The sequence below is a fragment of the Myotis brandtii genome, unplaced genomic scaffold (genome assembly GCF_000412655.1).
Source record: "Myotis brandtii unplaced genomic scaffold, ASM41265v1 scaffold654, whole genome shotgun sequence".
NCBI classification, from domain to species: Eukaryota; Metazoa; Chordata; class Mammalia; order Chiroptera; family Vespertilionidae; genus Myotis; species Myotis brandtii.
In genome coordinates, this window is record NW_005370538.1 from 456987 (window position 1) to 471786 (window position 14800).

General features: G+C 40.9%; 1 protein-coding gene and 1 long non-coding RNA gene across 3 annotated transcripts in view; one reads left to right on the forward strand and one right to left on the reverse strand.

The window, feature by feature from the left end:
- Positions 1-14800, reverse strand: part of FGF13 (fibroblast growth factor 13) — a 594651-nt gene that overhangs the window by 160527 nt on the left and 419324 nt on the right. The gene's annotated exons all lie outside the window — the stretch shown is intronic.
- Positions 11695-14800, forward strand: part of LOC106723818 — an 11459-nt gene continuing 8353 nt past the window's right edge. Inside the window, exons 1-2 of the long non-coding RNA XR_001359548.1 lie at positions 11695-11705; positions 13048-13052. This is a non-coding gene — a long non-coding RNA (uncharacterized LOC106723818). The remainder of the gene's footprint in view (positions 11706-13047; positions 13053-14800) is intronic.

A 14800-nucleotide genomic window follows, 5' to 3' on the forward strand; every position in this document is an offset into this window, starting at 1 on the left:
TATTTACTAGATTGTTTAATTTACTCTTCACAACAATTCTCCAATGCAGATATGACTATTTAATCCTATTTTACGAATGATAAAACAAAGACACAGATTACAGATAGTATAGTCTGCTCAGGTTCACACAGTCAGTAGCTGAACTTAGACTTGAAGACATTCACTAATACAATAAATATGATTATTAATTGAGTACTTATGATGGACCATACACTAGAAAAGTGTTCTTCCAAGTAGAATGCACGAGTCTCAGGAATGGGTAAGACAATTGGATGTGGCAAGAACATATTGTACCTTCAATTATATTTATTTTTTCTATCAATTTTTATTTCTATGCTTGTGTATATTTTATAATATAAATAATTAAAATATAAACTCTATTAATAGATATACACATATACCTAATTTATATACAAATAAATATTCAAACTCAGATAGAGATGTGTTATCAAAAAGTTTGTAGGAGACTGGTGTAGACATAGTGGCGATCAAGACCTCATTAGCCCTAACCTTATAGAATTATTGCATAGGACCACCTGTCCCCAAGCCCATGCTCCCAAGCTTCTCTATTTTACACCACTATGAAGTACAAAAATCCTTTGCATTGTTTGGTCCAATGCACAAACCATGGATTTAATTTAAAATATAGTTTTGTGAACAATTTATTTTCTGGACATTTATCCTCTGAGGCTATTTCTCATTGTCAGAAAAAATCAGAAGTATCTATGTTTGAATCAGCACCTTCCATTACTCATTTTTATTGATGATGATTTTTTATAGTTGAAACATGTAAAAATAAATTTGAAATGTGGACTTAGATGACTGACCATATTATATTTTAGATTCAATTTTCACACATCCTAATCACTATTTTGCTTTTATATGTTTTCTTTCTTTTTTTTAATCCTCACTCTAGGACATGCTTTTACTGATTTTTTAGAGAGAGGGAAAAGCAGAGGAAGAGAGAGATACATCGATATGAGAGTGAAACATGGATCAGTTGCCTCCTGCATGCACCCTGACAAGAGATCAAACCCACAACTTGGGCATGTGCCCTGACCAGGAATCAAACCCACCACCATTCAGTGCACGGGACAACACTCCAACCAACTGAGCCACAACAGCCAGTACTGCTTTTATATGTTTAATCCATCCATTCATTTGCTTATACATTCTTCAGATATTTATTGAGAGCATACTGGGTTCCAGGCACTGTTCTAGGCACTAAGGAATTCAAGCATTCAATTTGTATGTCAGTACATCTAGAATTTTTGCCTCTTCCAAGAGCTAAATACTAGGAGGTCTTTACTTATCTGGAGTGTTGTTTTTTTCCTTGATCTGAGTTTCTAGGACACCAACAGCCAAAATGGGAGGTACTGTCAGAGTTACTCATATTTAATTGTCAGATAAGAATATAGCAAATGTGTAAGAATTTGTAATTGGTGGAAATGAAGCCACAGTTCCAGAAGTGGTTTCCCTTTTGATGGCTATGATCTACACTTTGAATTTTAGAGAACAAAAATCAGAATGTGTCTGAATTATCAAGCATCTACCCTATTGGTGTACTAGAGTTTCAAGAGAGCCTAATTCAGCTGAAAATAAACAATGTCAAACTATAAGGTTCCTAAAACCTTTGATATAAGAATATGAATCCTACAGCCATCCTGACTTCTCTAGTTGTGTGGCCAAATCTGGGCAATATTTGAGTCTACCTCTTAACTCATTACTTCACCAACTTAACTGCCCTGAGACTGCTGTCCTTTGAAAGGCCTGCTTACACAGTTGGGCCTTGTCTGATGACAGGTAACTTGGCTGGTTGGTATACAGTTCCCTATACTGATATGAAACTTTCACTAAATGATAAAAGTGGCTCATTGCACTTAAACAATTTTATACAAACAGTGTGGTTTTATGCTGAATACCTACCTGTTTTTCTTCTGGGGCATTTGGAATTTTGGTACATACTAGACAGATGGTGCCTGTGTGGCTAGCCTTCAATAAAAACCCTGGACACTGGGTCTCTAATGAGCTTCCTTGGTAGACAACATTGCACATTTGTTGTCACACTTGTTGCTGGGAGAAATAAAAGTCCTGTGTGCCTCCACTGGGAAAGGATTCTTAGAAGCTTGTACCTGGTTTCCTCCAGACTCTTCCCCATGCACCTTATCATGTTGTTGATTTTGCTCTATGTATTTTTGCTATAATAAATTGTAGCTATGAGCATGACTAGATGCTGAGTCCTGTAAATCCTTCTAATGAATCACCAAACCTGGAGGTGGTTTTGGCAACTCCTAATATATCTTCTAGTATATAGGCATCACATTTCATGAAATAAAATAGCCTCAAATCCACCCTAGACTGTAAGCACCATGAGGGTAATGGCTTTGCTGATTTCATTCACCACAGTATCCTCAGCACCTAGCACAGTGCCTGGCACAATGTGGACATTTGAAATATTTACAGAATGCACAGATGAATGAAAGAATAAATAAACTAGGGAACTATGTATGGACAATTAAAGCCTTGAGATTACATTTACAAACTCATTGTTAAAGGTAGAAAAATGATTCAACTCACTATTGGTTCTGATTTTTACCTCAGGGTTCAATAATTCTGGTGGAATACATGTCTAAAATTATAAGAGCTAATTAGAAAATGTGATCTAACACATCAGCTTTTATCTCTTGCATTTAACATAGTATCTGGTATATACTAGTATAAGACACTAAAATATTATTTAATAAACACATTAATGAAGACATAGATCATGTTTGAAATCTATAATTAAATTGCTACATTATTTTGCTCGCAGAATAAGAAATCAGTCTATACTATAAAAATCCAGCAGTAGCAAGTCATCAAAAATTTGCATTTCTTGCTCTGGCTGATTTTGCTCAATGATTAGAGCACCAGCCCTCGGACTGAATGGTCTCAGGTTCGATTCGTGGTCAGGGGCACATACCTCAGTTTTAGATTCTCTAGCCCCGTGGGGGTGGGGGCAGGAGGCAACCAATCTATGTGTCTCTCTCACGTCGAAGTTTCTCGTTTCTCTCTCTCTCTCTCTCTCTCTCTCTCTCTCTCTCTCTCTCTCCCTCCTGTCTCCCTTCCACACACTCTAGAAATTAATGAATTAATGGGAAAAATATCCTTAGTGAGGATTTAAAAAATTGCATTTCTTTTCTGAAAATCGTATATATCTCTCTACTTTATAGAATCACTTGCTTTTGAACAAAATTTCTAAGCTTCTAGCTCCAACCCATTTACCAAATTGATGAGGAAATACATACTTTATCATAATAATGAGGAATCATCCAGACAGAGAAAGAGCTTACCCAAAGTCTCAAGGAATCAGGGTACCCTCTTCACTGTAGGAGGTGTGTTATAGACTGACTTGTGTCACCCCAGATTCGTTTGTTGAAGTCCTAAACCCCAAAACCTCAGAATGTGATTGTATTTGGACATAGGTCCTTTAAAGAGACGATTAAGTTAAAATGAAGCCATTAGGGTGGGCCATAATCCCAAAAGAAAGGTGTTCACATAAAAAGAGGAAAAGTGGACACACAAAGAGAACCAGGGATGTGCACACACAGAGGAAAGTCCACCTGAGGACACAGTGAGAACGTGACCATCTGCAAGACAAGGAAAGAGACCTCAGAAGAAACCAAACCTGCTGACACCTTGGTCTTAGATTACTAGTTTCCAGAAGTGTGAGAAAATTAATTTCTGTTGTTTCAGTCACCCAGTCTGTGGTATTCTGTTATGGCAACTGTAGCACACTAATGCAAGGTGTTTCTTATCCTTCAGATGACAGTGTTTGTTATCTTTTCTCCTATCAGACCGGAGAAAATAAAAGGCAGCTGGTAGTCAAAGATTCTAGGAGGCCTTGGCAGTTTTTCCCTTCCTCCAGCTGCCCAGTGAAATTTCAGAATGGAAAAACCAAGCTAGCCAGTGGGTGCTGGAGTGGATTTAGGGTGAAGCCTGCCAGGGCAGCCAATTTGAAGCAGGCCTGCTATGTGCTGGTTATTAGCAGGCAGGTTCCTGGAGATGGCAGCATTAGCTAATGATTACTACTTCAGGCAGTACAGCTGCCTTTTTGCTTTTCCCCTAACAATTTGCAGCAGGAGAGGATAAGCAATGGGCCCAAATTAAACAAAGACCCTTGCCAGGGCCGTATGTTTCTAACTAGGGTGGGGAGCCCTAGCAAAGCTTATAGAAATAATCTTTCTCTTGTCTAATTTCAACACCCTCCCCCCACCTGCCACCCCATCCCTTTAGCAGAGCCTCCATAAATGCCAGGCTGCCTGGTGAACAATTAGATGATTGCATCACTCATTATGGGTTGCAGACTCCACATTCTAGTCATCCTGGTGAATTCACAGTCCTTCCATCCCTTTACTGTCACCACCCCTCAACACCCAGAGGCAATGTACTATGTATATGTCTGGCTCTAGGCATGTGTATACTCCAACTGAATGCTCTCCTTCCCTCTGTCTAGTTCCAATCCTTTACCTATATTAGACTGAACTAAGCCCCTGTTATCCATGAAGGCTTCTGTGGGAATTACAAACCATAGTCAGGTGTCTATCCCAGAATCACAGAAATACAGTGTGATGACAGTCATATAATGGAGCTGTATACAAGAAGCTTCAGAAGCCCAAATGAGAGCAGGGGTTTGATGGGGCAGGGGATAGAAGAGAGGAGAAACATCCCTGTCTGTACACCTAGTGTGACACTTCCTGGCTTGGCACCTAATCACATGCTGTCCTAGGAACCTGTGTGTCATCACAGTTTGACCCTTAGATCACTTTACATTTTATGTATGCTAATCATTGCTACCTCAGTGCCCCTCCCCAAATACCCTCATCCCCCATCATCTGTGGTTTACCTAACCTAGTAGGTATTGAATATACAAGTAGAGGTGAATATAAATCCAGTGTGGCACCTCAGTGAATTTTGGAGAAAACCTAAAATTAACTATCTTGTGACTGTTTTCTGTCATAATAAAATGTCAATATGGTGCTTGAAGGAAGAGCTAGCTGCTCTCTTTGAACTTCTTTGTGCCTAGAAATGTGTGTGAGCTGAAAGTGAGTTGGAGGTTACCAGACGTGGCAAAGGAGCAGATGATGAAGGAAACCAAAAAAATGCCTAACACAGGATTCCTGACATTGAAATGCTCAGATTAATGGGGAAGACAATAAACTGAGTGCTACAATGAGGGGTGGGCAAAGAGATTGGAAGCAGCTAGGATAGAGAGGAGGTGGGAGTGAGGAATGTTTATTGAGAACACACTCTGTGCCAGGTTTTATTGATTGCTGTTTTACATGTACTAGCATTATCTAGTTCAATTGCTTTAGCAACCCTGGAAATTTGATACTGTTATTACACCCATTTCTGTTTTTTAAAGAATAGTTTATTGATTTTTAGAGAGGGGAAAGGAGAGGGAGAGAAACATCAATGTGAGAGGAAAACATGGATCAGGCTGCCTCCAGCACACCCCTTAATAGGGATCAAGCCTGCAACCCAGGCATGTGCCCTGACCAGGAATTGAACCAGCAACTTTTTGGTGCATGTAAAAATGCTCAACCAACTGAGCCACACCAGCCAGGGTACACCTATTTCTAACACGACAAAAAGCAAAGTTAATTTACTTTCCCAAAGCTGCACACATAAAAAGTAAGTAGGGGCAAGATCTGAAGCCAGGCCAGTTGCACTCTAAGGACTGTACTGTACTGCTCACCACTGTGCTAAAGTGGCATATGCAGTACTAATCAACATTGTCACATGATGTTTTGGCTCTGATTTCTTGGTGACTGGGCATTTTCTTGATAGGAATGAGGAAGCTGTGTGTGCTCCTCCAAGTCAAGGTGGAAGGGGAGAAACAAATGTAGGAGCAGGCAAGCAATCCCTAAATGTCACCATCACAGTACTTCCTCCTCAACATCAGAGTTTGTAGGGCATTTGTAAGCTAGTCCTCCCCACTCAATGTAGAAATTGGGGGCATGTATCCTGGCGAGAGGAAAGAGGCCTGCCCTGGGTTCATATGACCTTCTTCAAACAAAGGCCAGAGCTTTTATGAACAGTCTTTTCCAGATACAGCTAAGAAGAACCAACAGCCCAGACCTCAGCAACTGGGCCACTGAACTGACCAGGGGAAACACAGAAAGCTCCTGGGTCCTAGTGCCTGATATCCAGACACTCAACTATCTTCTCAGTTACCACCATCTAAAGCAGGGGTTCTCAACCTGTGGGTCGCGACCCCTTTGGCAGTCGAACGACCCTTTCACAGGGGTCGCCTAAGACCATCCTGCATATCAGATATTTACATTACGATTCATAACAGTAGCAACATTGCAGTTATGAAGTAGCAACGAAAATAATTTTATGGTTGGGTCACAACATGAGGAACTGTATTTAAAGGGCCAGAAGGTTGAGAACCACTGATAAAGGTTAAGAGGACTCTGCCTTGCCTCCTCTCACACAGGAAATGCAAGTCCCTTGGCACACCCTATGCCCCCTCCTTAAACTGCCCAGCTCCTGTGTCCTGCCCTGAAGCATTCTGGTCCTACAGTTCTTTTTGCTTTGGGCAAGTTTTGATTACAAAAACTCTCAGAAGTAAAATCATCTATCCTTGTTAAAGGATGAAGCCAAAATCAATATGTGCATTCTATTTTATATAGCAGTCCTTTCATTTATGTTAATTTAATAATAAATCCACAATCAATTATTTGGCTATTTACTAATGGAAAATAATGAAAGTGGCCTGGTAAATAAATTCATGCCCCCCTCCCTTTTTAATTATCTGTAATGGTCTGCACATACTTCTTACAGATGTGTTCACACTCCAGATCTGCTTGAAGAGCACAGAGATCCCTTACCTTACCTAGTTCTTTAAGGCCAACTGGGTAACAAAGAGCAAATTGCAGCCTATTGTAACGAATGGGAATTGAGAGGATAAAAATGTTTACTGCACACAGCTACACTCAGTTTCCATTGCAGATTGCTCTGAATCATTGTTGGCTTTTGGTTAATAAGTAAAGAAGCAAATATATGGTGACCTTTAGATCCCAGACCAAGGGTTTAGAATGACATTGTGAATATGATCAAACCACTTTTGCTTCAAGATCTCAACATTTCTAATTTTTTGCAAAAACTTGGGAACACTGCACATACCAAGAGAATATTGGTGTCCTGACATTTCCTTAGGGCTTATTTCAAACTGGTCACCTTCCCTGTAAAATGCCATTGATGGAAACTGGCTGAGAGGAAGCTATTCATAGTAAGCAAAGCAGGGCATAATTCCGGAAGACACCTCAAGTGTACTTTCTCTTACAACCTGTTTCTCTGGACAAACAAACAAGGGACGAACTAAGTTATAATACAGGTTGAGGAGAAAGAAAATGCCTGGAGTAGCTATAAAGGCCCAGCTTGCTGATCCCAGGCCCTGGTTTACAAGGGATATGGGGTGACCTTTAACCCTGCATAGTATAGTCCAGCCTGCTTCACTCTGGCCTAATCCTGAGCTCTTCATTGTCTCCTTTGTCCTGCTTCTTGAATTAAGTGTGGAAATGTGGAAAGGATATATAGCCTCCAGAGTCAAAGACCTGGATTGATTCTGCCATTTAGGAACTATGTGATTTTGGGCAATTATGTCACCTCTCTGAATTTCAATCCTTCATCTGTAAATTGGGCTGTTCAGGGTTGTCCTGGGGCTAAGAAGAGATGATTGAAGTAAAGAAAGGGACACATGATAGGCCTTCAATAAATGGCAATTGTTACTGCTAATACTGAAAGTCAGAACCCTTTATTTTACCCCTTCTCTATTCTTAACAATGATTAGCACAGTTACTTCATGAATAAAAGTGGCCTTTTATGAGTCCTTGCTATGGGCCAAGAACTAAGCTAGATGATATGCATGCCTTGTTAGAACATGTGAGGGTGGGTGGGAACAAGTGGGGAGATGATGGTTGCAATTGAAGGAATAATCTGGTTCCCAAACTTCTGACAATTTCAGCAACCATTATTAATCTTGGAGATGCTCACATCAGAGTCCCTCAACAAGGAATAGTTAATCCAGATCAAGGTTATTTTTTAAAATATTTTTATTGATTTCAGAGAGAGAGAGAGAGAGAAACATCAATGATGAGAGAATCGTTTATTGGCTGCCTCCTGCATGCTCCACACTGGAGATGAGGCCTACAGCCCGGGCATATGCCCTGTGTGAGAATAAAACCATTATCTCCTGGTTTATAGGTCAATGCTCAACCACTGAGCCACGCCAACTGGGCCAGAACAAGGTTATTTACAGTGTAGTTCCCCTAACACATTTTCCATCCTTCAATAATTCCTTGGGTTCATCCTAAACTAAATAGGCAGAAAGGTGCCGCTGTGTGATTCGCATGTCTCTGTGTGTGCATGTGTGTGCACATAAGTGCCGAAGGGAAAGGCAAGGGGGAGAAAGCCCCTTGCAAGTATTTGATTATTTGTGGTTTATTTACATTAACCACCCAGTGTTCTTTGAATTCCTGTTTTGATTTTTGGAAAGAAGATTAGGCAAATGATGCAAGCCTGACTTTGTGTTAGCCTCACTTTGCAAGGTTGGAGCCCCTTTGGAGAATTGAGATTCCAGAAACCCCAATATGAGTGGGGTAGGGTATTGGGTGTATGGCCAAAACAAAGAAAGATTTTAACAGATAATTTATTGCAAATTAGAAGACTGAAAGTTACAAGGCTTACCCTTGTCCATACCACCCCACCTGATCCAAGATTCCACTTCACCTCACTATCAAGGCCTCCAGTTTTCTTCCTGTAAAGTAATATAGCATAGGAACTTTACCGACAGGTCACTGAGTCAATAGCTGAGCTGAATTAGAATCTGCATCTAACCCATGCTAGCCCAGGCCCTTTAACACTCCATCATAGTGGTGCCTAAAATGCTACAAGTACAAGAAAACCTGAAACAAAAGAACAAGGACAGTTCAAAATGAAAGCTAAACTTTCTCCAACTTCTAGGAACACATGTATGGACATATTTTACATTACCACAAGGACTAGGTCAAAATTTCAAAAGTGCAGATTTATGTTGCTCTCTGGCTCTGGATCAGAGCAGAATTACCATGTTAAGTGTGCCTAAAACAGTGGTCGGCAAACTGCAGCTTGTGATCCACATGCGGCTCTTTGGCCCCTTGAGTGTGGCTCTTCCACAAAATACCACATGCGGGCGCGCACATACAGTGCAATTGAAACTTTGTGGCCCATGCGCAGAAGTCAGTATTTTGTGGAAGAGCCACACTCAAGGGGCCAAAGAGCCGCATATGGCTCACGAGCCACAGTTTGCCGACCACTGGCCTAAAAGAACCCCAGGGGGTTACTTTAAATCAACTAAAAGGGCCCTTCCCAATGCTTTTAATGGCCCTTGAGATTTAATATTCTCTATGATGTTGCCTGGTCTTCTTTCACTTGCCATCCAGTTCTTACTGATTACTTATAAATTTGACAAAAGTCAGACTCAATTTTTAACTTTCATTACCAAACTCAGGCATCACCTATGAATTGAATAGTACTGTTCTCCCATAGCTCTGAGCACTTTACCACTCCTGGAACTTCTTTGGGAATATTCAAGGCCAAAAGCTTTGAAAAAGCCACTGAGGCAGCATTAAGTAGGGAAGGAGACATGCTGCCACCCATACTGTTATAGCCAGTGGCAAGTCAGACTCTCAAAAAGGAAATTGATAGTGCACCTCTCTGTGATGTCTGCCCCATTGGGCTTGAGAGGAGGGGCTGAGGCTGGGAACATCCACTGTCCAGCAGTGTCTGTCATAAAGCAGCCCTATCATCAATGTCTACTAAGGTGCACCACATGTCCTATTTATCAGATCCATAGGATATTTTTCAACTCTTAACTTCAAAAGATATGTACACCAATTGACATTGAGAACCACACTTTGCTCTTTGATATTCCCCACTCTTGGCTTTCCTGACCCCACATTATCCTGGTCATTGTTTCAGCTTCTCCTTTATTGCCCCATTTTCTACTTCCTGACTCCTAATTGTAGGTGGTACCCAAGGTTCTGTCAACACTTCTCTTAGTTCTTCTTCCTGACCTTCTCTCTGGATCAGTGCTGTCCAGTAGAACTTTCTGCAATGGTGGAAATGTTCTATACCTTTACTGTCCAATATTGTAGCCACAAGTTACATCTGGCCATTGAGCAATTAAGTGTGGCCAGTCTGAATGAAGAAGTGAATTTTTAACTACAATTCATTTAAAGTAACTAGCCATGTGTGTCTAGTTCCTATCTTATTGGATAGTGTAGACCCGTGGTCGGCAAACTGCGGCTCGCGAACTACATGTGGCTCTTTGGCCCCTTGAGTGTGGCTCTTCCTAAGCCTTAGGAGTACCCTAATTAAGTTAATAACAATGTACCTACCTATATAGTTTAAGTTTAAAAAATTTGGCTCTCAAAAGAAATTTCAATCGTTGTACTGTTGATATTTGGCTTTGTTGACTAATGAGTTTGCCAACCACTGATGTAGACCTTTGCATATAGCAGTTTCATCTCTTTGCATGGCTTTTGGTGGCAACTCCATGTTTATGACTTCTCAATATCCTTTTACTTGATAACCAACTATATGTGGAAGGTCCAATTTCATAAATGCTACCTCTGATAAAATTTATATGTATAGGCCCAACGCATACAATAAATACTAGTACTTATTAAATGTGAACATGAACAAAGGGCAGTGGAATAATTTTAATTTCATCCATTCTTAAGAGAACTAGATTTTTTAACTGAGAGCAAGACTATCCAGACAAAAAACAAATTAATTGTCTGATTGTTTAAAAATAGAACTTATGCTCCTCTCCAAATGTGTTACATTGCTTCACCACAATTACAATCTGAAGAGCTTAGATTCTGTCCTCAGGGGAGGCAGCACAGTGTTGGAGTTAAGATCTTGGTATCTGCATTTAGACTGTGTACGTATCAATCCTGGATCTACCACTTAAAGATGTAAATATAGGCAAGTTACTTAAACTCTCAATTTCCTCATTATAAAGCATGTATAATAATTGTACTCAGTTATTGTGAAGATTAAGTAAGATAGTACATAAAATTGCACTTAGTTCAATGTCTGGCATATAATAATGGTAAAAATAATAGCTAATATTGACCTGGATCATAAGCTTCTTGAGTTCACTAAACCTGACTTAGACATGTTGTGCATTAGAAAGTCTAGGAACTCTGGATCTCAGGTCCAAAATGAGGACCCCTTAAGGTGGTCCCCAAATCCTAGACATCTTTAGTAGCAGAACTGTCTAGTCAGCATAGTCCTAGACACTCAATTCTGAAATAATCTCAGCCCCTGGCTTTTCAATCCTTGTAGGGACTGCTGACTATAATAGTCAACTACAAATTTTTGGAAGATGTTCTGGATTTATAAAGAGACAGTCCCAAAATTGCTGAGGTTTTTGTCATATCTCACTATAACATGAGACAATGGAACCCCCCTGCTTATTTCACAGAAATCTTGGAAAAATAATCCTGGACCCCTGGCTTTTAATCGCTCACCTGCCTGCCTGCTTGGTCACCCCTAAAGGCCCCCTCTGTCAGCCTGATCACCCCTCACTGCTTCTGTGTGCTGGCCTGATCACCTCTAACTGCCCCCCCCTGCCAGACTGGTCGCCCCTAACTGCCCCACTTGCTGGCCTGGTCGCCCCCAACTGACCCTCTGCCGGCCTGGTCGCCCCCAATTGCCCCCCTGCCGCCCTGGTTGCTCCCAACTGCTCCCCTCTGCTGGGCTGGTCGCCCCCAACTGCCCCCCTCTGCTGGCCTGGTCACCCTACACAGCCTGTGGTTCAGTCATTTGGTCGTCCCTCCACTAACCCTTTTCAGCCTGGTCGCCTCATGCAGCCTGCTGCTCAGTCATTTGGTCATCCCTCACTAACCCGCCTGCCAGCCTGGTAGCCCCAGACAGCCTGCTGGTAGTTACTGTTACTGTGACAGTGTCCTGGACAATTTGCATATTCTTCTATTATTAGTATAGATACATACATATACATAAATCTATTTTCCAAGCTTGCTATGTTCTGAGCAGAGGACTTCATTGTCTCTATTTATGTCTATCTATCTATCTATCTATCTATCTATCTATCTATCTATCTATCTAATATAAATATACAATATATTATATATGCCATATAATATAATACAAAAATATATCCTACATATATGGAGGAGTTTCCCCTATTTGAGTGGGTCCTTAATACTTACAACTCTAGCTGGGAAACCATATGTATCCTTATTGGACAGACACATAACTCACTCCAAAAGTATTTGCAGTCCTTCTGTGTCACATCCACTACATTTGCTGTGCACAAAAGTATGGCTGTTGGTATCTGCAAAAACACTGTCTCCCTTGTACAACAAGCAAGATAATTGAAAGATAAGATCTTAAAGTCAACATTTTGTTTTTACATTGAATATTCTAGTAATAGTTAATTAGTATCCTCATTTATAGCATTATCCTTTATCCTAAATCAAGAACCTTAATATGAGGGACTGCTTTGACAGATACTAAAGAGTTGGCATTCTTCCCTTTGTGTATTGCCCCCTCCCCGCCTTAAGTTCACCAGCTGTAAGACAAGTTCTTCATTCTTTTTACACATGGTAAGCTGTAGTTATGTGCTACATTTAGTGCTAAGAATATATCCTTAGTAATAGGACAGTACTGCCACTCTTGCATTTATTTATTGGGAAGAGAGAAAACAGAGCTGGGGAAGTAGAGTAGCTGAATTGGGGCAGCATAAGTGCAATAAGAGCTCACACTATCAGCTGGCTGCTCTTTCGGTAGAAGCAAGTGGTTATCAGCCAGATACCTTGTTTTCCACCCTGTGCCTGCAGCACAATAGGAAGGAAGACACTGTCAATTCATCCAGTAGTTCCAAAACCAGCCTCTCTTCCCCCCTGCATGAGTAGTGTTTGCTATGTTTCTAGTCTATCCCTGAGCCAAGAAGCCCCCCACCTCCTTTGCCCAGGGAGCCTCAGATCCAAGGCTCTGTAAGAACAGGCCAGTAGCACAGTAATAAACTATGATTAGGCAGCATGTCAACCCTGAACCTGGGCCAATGAACTCTTGGCAGATTTTTCAGATGAAAGCATATGTAGTTAACCCTTTAATACTCTAGTGCAGTGGTCGGCAAACTGTGGCTCGCGAGCTACATGCGGTTCTTTGGTCCCTTGAGTGTGGCTCTTCCTAAGCCTTAGGAGTACCCTAACTAAGTTAATAACAATGTACCTACCTATATAGTTTAAGTTTAAAAACTTTGGCACTCAAAAGAAATTTCAATCATTGTACTGTTGATATTTGGCTCTGTTGACTAATGAATTTGCTGACCACTGCTCTAGTGGAATACTAAAATCAAATTCAGTTTTCTGCCAGAATTAAAATTTGGGTATAGGGCAAACCTCTAACCCTGCTGATTATAAACACCCAACATTTTTACAAATAGTACAACAGTTACTAGGTGAACACTCATATGCATGCACCTTAACCTCTTAGTGATGAGCTTGGCAAACTATGGCCCAAAGGTCAAAGCCAGCACACTGCCACCTATTTTTGCATAGCCAAAGTTAAGAATGATTTTTTTACATTTTAAATGGTTGAAAAATCTAAAGAAGAATATTGCATGATACATGAAAATTATATGAAATACATATTCCAGGGTCCATAAGCAAAACTATATTGGAACACAGCCATGCCCATGTGTTTCTGTATTGTCAGTGGTTATTTTCTAAGTACAGTGGCAAAGTTGGAACAGAGACTGCAAAGCCTAAAATATCTACTATATTAGCCCTTTATTTAAAAAAAATTGGATACTGTTGGGGAGAAAAAATGGCGGAGGTATAGACAGACATGTCCCGTGCCTTGTCCTAGAGCAGATAGGGTGAGCAGCTGAAGCGGGTAACATACAGCCCAAATAAGCAGAGGATATTCAGCTGAGAGACAGTTTGCAGCCGGGAAAGGCGGAGGACTCCCGGAGAAAGGGGACAGTTGGAGACTGCAGCTGGAATCTCTCCCAGAGCACCGGCTCAACCGCGGAAACTGCGCCATCTTGAGTGGCTGTTAATGGAAGTGTATACATCCAAAGACCCGGCATTGAGAGATCGGCTGCTAACCCAGAAACACCGGATCATGGACAGTGCGACTACGTGGAGCCCTGCTTCTCCTCACGGAAAGCAGAGAGAGAACTACATAACCAAACACCTGGAGAAGAGAGATCATGGGGAGACCAAGAACCAGCCCGCATATGAAAGAAAAACAGGCATCACCAGAAAAGGAAGTAAACGAAATGGAGGCAACGGAAGCAAGCAACGTGTCAGAGAAAGAATTCAGAGAAATGGTGATAAGGTGGACGAAAAGAATGGAAGACAAATTCAACAATATGTGTAAGAACCAAGAAGAAATGAAGAAAAACCAAGAAGAAATGAAAAATGACATCACTGCTATAAAGAACACAATAGAAAGCATCAACAGTAGACTAGAAGAAGCAGAGGACCGCATCAGTGAGCTAGAAGACAAGGTAGGAAAAAATACCCAAGCAGAGCAGCTTCTAGAAAAAAAAGAATTAAAAAGCAGGAGAGCCTAAGAGAACTCTGGGACAACACGAAATGAAAAAACATCCGAATAATACGGGTGCCAGAAGGAGAGGAAACTGAGCAAGGAATAGAAAACCTGTTTGAAAAAATAATGACAGAAAACTTCCCTGACATAGGGAAGAAAAAACTCACACAAATCCAAGAAGCTC